Source organism: Furipterus horrens, unplaced genomic scaffold (genome assembly GCF_987537825.1).
Source record: "Furipterus horrens unplaced genomic scaffold, mFurHor1.1.pri manual_scaffold_1, whole genome shotgun sequence".
Classification (NCBI taxonomy): domain Eukaryota; kingdom Metazoa; phylum Chordata; class Mammalia; order Chiroptera; family Furipteridae; genus Furipterus; species Furipterus horrens.
Window position 1 is genome coordinate 88,496,445 of NW_028327171.1, and position 4,451 is coordinate 88,500,895.

The following is a 4,451-nucleotide window of genomic DNA, read 5'->3' on the forward strand; positions in this document are numbered from 1 at the left end:
TGTGTATGCAGTGCTAGTCTACTAGAGCTGTTTGATTTATATATATTTCAAAAAAATAAGAGTAATTGAGTTACATCAATCAATAACTGTTTTCAGCATTAGTCGGCTGCACAGAATAAAGCAATAAAGATTGCATATTTCAATTTCTGAGTACTTTTTAAGTGCTTAGTGTTTTACAAAAGGGTAGCTTTTCCTTTCATTGCAATTTGGACTGGCATGGATGTGTGAAAATAGACAACTAGGTGAAACTTTCACTTGGTGGACTAAAAACAGCTGGTCTTTCTGCACACCTTTATTATTATGTATGCAATTAAGTGTGTACAAATAAGACACAGCACTACTTTTTTTGTTCAATGGTATTAACAAATTACTATTATAAACTAACTGTATTAGATTACACATTTAGGAACTATTTTTAGAAAAATATGAACAAATTGATTATAAATATTAAAAAGTTCATGAACTTAAAGTAACTATTACTATAATAGATTGAAAGAGAGAGCAGAAATAAAAAAAATAAACACAATGATTTGTTGTCTTTCACAGTTTTGGGCACTTAATCAATACAATCTACAATTTTTTAATTTTGTTTTTCCATTACCCTTTATCTCCCTTATACCTTCTTCCACCTTCACCCAACCTACAATTTTTTTAAATTATAAAGATAACTACTGATAAATGAAAATTATGGAGGTTCCTTAAAAATTAAAAATAGAACTACCATGTGATCCATAATTCCACTTCTGGGTATTTTTCCAAAGGAAACAAATTACTATGTAAAAAGGATATCTGCACTCCCATGTTTCCTGCAGTATTATTTACAGTATCCAAGACATGAGAAAATCTAAGTGTCCACTGGTGGATAAAGAGATAAAGAAGTATGACATGTATGCACAATGAAATACCATTCAGCCATAAAAAGAAGAATCCTGCCAATTGCAACCACAGAGATTAACTTTGAGGGCATTATGCTGAGTGAAAGAAGTTAGATATAAATAGACAAATACTGTATGATCTTATTTATATATGGAACCTAAAAAATGAGAGAAGAAAAGAATTCATAGATACAGAGAATAAACTGATAGTTGCCACAGGTAGAAGGTGGATAAAATGGGTGAAGGTAGTTAAACATACAAACTCCTAGTTATAAATAAGCCTTGGGGGTGTACTGTACAGCATCATGACTATAGGTAACAATAGTATATTTTGTATTAGAAAGTTGAAAAAAGAGTCTATCTTAAAAGTTCTCTTCCAAAAAATAAAAACCTTGTAACTATATGTGGTGATGGATGTTAACTGAACTTATTATGGTAATCATTTTGCTATATTTACATATATCAAATCATTAAGTTGTGCACCTAACACTAATACAATGTTGTATGCCCATTATATCTTGATAAAAAAAAAAATATATATATATATATATATATATATCACAAGCCTAGAAGTTATGGGAGAGTAAAAGTGTTCTAACTTCTCACCATTCATATTAAGAAGTAAAATATGTCTACAATTTATAAATCAAGAAACAAAAAATTAATGGTTGTATTTCAGGTAATGGCAATCATCGGAAAAGTACTTTATTCTAACTAGAAGGTGTAAAGGAGTAAAAGGGGTAAAATATAGTGTAAATATAATCATTTAGTCAACAAATATTTCTAGTTATTACCTAAAGTTAAGTCAAGCAAAAAAAAAAAAATGAAATTTTTGTAGTTTAAAATTGGTAATTAAGAGTTCAAGCTTGGGACTTCTGGCCAAGATGGAGGCATAGACTGACACGCTCTGTCTTCCTCTACAATTAAGAAGGGTTACAACTACTGAAAAACTAAAAATAATAAGTTCCTGAAAATAAAGCTGCATGGAAGTCCAATGTATGAAGTCATAAACAAGTGGTGCTTGTCTGGATGGGTAGGAAGTGCAAACCCGTGGCTGAGAAAGATCAAGCTGTGCTGGAGGCGGCAGCCACAGCAGCGAACAGTGGGACCCGGTAAGCAGACGCCTGTATTTGGGGGGAGGAGAGAAGCACCTGGGAGCCGGCCCTGGCTCTGGCTGCAGACCAGATCCATTGGCTCACAATTCCAACGCCCAGGAAAGCAGACCCCACTGGGAGGCAGCCCTGTTCACCAGCAGAGAGTAACAGCAGGAATCCATCTTGGACCCCTGCCCCCACGCAAAGCACCACAGGGTGGTGAGAAAGGTCACCAGGTTTTGACAAACACACGGGGCTCCACCCAATATAGCATAGGAGATGTGACAGTGCCCCGCCCAAGAAGGAAAGATAAACAAAATGGGCAGAATGAATGATTGTAAGACCAATCACACAGCTAACGAAAAAACAAAAGCCTTGACGGATGAACAAATAGTAAATCTTTCCAAGGTTTAGTTCAGAGCTATAGTCATAAGGCAACTTACAGACCTAACAGTGGGGCTGAATTCAGACAGGGAAGGAATGAAGGCTAGCCCCACTGAAATGAACAAAAATACATACAAGTGGTGAGGAAGGGAAAGCCATGGATCAAATTAACAAATAAGAACATAGGGAGGGAACAGTCAATCACTGCAGAAGGAGAAAACAGAAAGTGAGAAATATGTTGAGAGGCTCAGAAACCTCTGGGACAGCTATAAACGATCGAACATTCGAATTATTGGATTGCCAGAGGGTGGAAGAAAAAGGACTAGAAATTGAAAAATTACGTGAAAAAATAATAAAGCAGAACTTCCCTAACTTGGGGAAGGAAATGAACTTACAGGTCCAGGAAGCACAGAGAGTTCTGGATAGGCTGGACCCAGAGAGGACCACACCAAGACACATTATCATCGAAATGTCAAAAATTAAAGATAAAGAGATAATCTTAAAAGCAGCAAGAGAGAAGAGAAGAATCATGTACAAAGGGGTCCCAATTAGACTATCAACTGATTTCTCAAAGGAGACTTTACAGGCAAGAAGGGTCCGGCAAGAAATATTCAAAGTAATGAAAATCAAAAACCTACAGCCACAAATACTCTATCCAGCAAAGCTGTCATTCAGGATAGAAGGGCAGAGAAAGTGCTTCCAGGACAAAGTACAACTGAAGGAGTTTGTTAGATCCAAACCACTGTTATGCAAGATGTTAAAGGGACTGATTTAGAAGAAGGAGGATAAAACTATGAACATTAAAATGAAAATTTATCACAAGAACCAACAACAGAAGCTAGGGAATCGAAACAGGCAAACTAAGTAGGCAACGAGAATGGGAAAAGAATTATAGGTATGGGGAACATATTTGGGGGAGGTCAGCAGGGAGGGGGAAGGGAGTAAGGGAGGGAGATCGTACAGGAATTAAGAAGCATAGTAAGAGGAAGTGGAGTAGACAGGAAGATGTTGAGAAGCACTATATGCACAACCAATGGGCAGGGACTAAGGTGGAGGGACAATAGGAGGGAGGGGAGAGCAGGGGGGAAAGAAATTGGGACAACTGAAACAGTATAATCAATAATAAAATATTTTTTAAGAAAAGAGTTCCAGCTTGTTTTAATAATATAAAGAACAGAAATAAGTCCTGCTTCCTTTTTAGCAACTAGAAAAAATGCAGGGCAATTTACAAAACCATATCTTTTCTTGAATTTATCAGATAGCTGAGATAACAGAATAATTAATCTGCCTGAAATCTAAAGAGAAGTAGAAACCTTTAAGGAGAGATGTGGTCATATGCACTAAATTACCTGGGACAGAGCAAGAGACAAATACAAGACTATCATAAAAGTGATTAAGAACATTTTAGTACAGTTCATTAACAAATTTGTGAAAGTTTAATGTCAGCTAGCATTGAGCATATAGAAACCCCAGGGGCTGCAGATACTGCGATACAATCTAGATATTAAAACTACAAGTCAGTAAATTAAAAATATCTGTGATTAATATGTTAAAGGCCCTAGTGGAGAAGATGGACAAAACACATGAACAACTGGAGAATTTCAGCAGAAAGATGGAAACTATAAGAAATAATGAATGGAAATGCTAGAGAGAGAAAAACAGAGAGAAACCTTTAAATGGGCTCATCAATAGACTCAACTTAGATGAAGAAAGAGTCAGTGAAGTTGAAAATCATTCCATAGAGATTATGCAAACTGAAACGCAAATAGAAATGAGTTAAAATAAAAAGCAGAATATTCAAGGTATGTGGGACATTTTCAAACAAACTCACATGAATGAAACTGGGATCTCATAAGTAGAAAGAAAGAATAAATATTGAAAGAGAAAAAGGACCAATATTTTCCAAAAGAAATGAAAAATATCAAATCACAGATGTAAACACCTCCTATGCAAATATGCAAACACCTGGAAACCAAAGATAAAGCCATGGGAAAACTGAAAAACTATAGCCAGGATAACCAAGGACTGAGAAAGAAGACACAACTTTCCAACATCAGTCAAGAAAGAGGGGAAATAACTATAGATCTAGAGACATTTA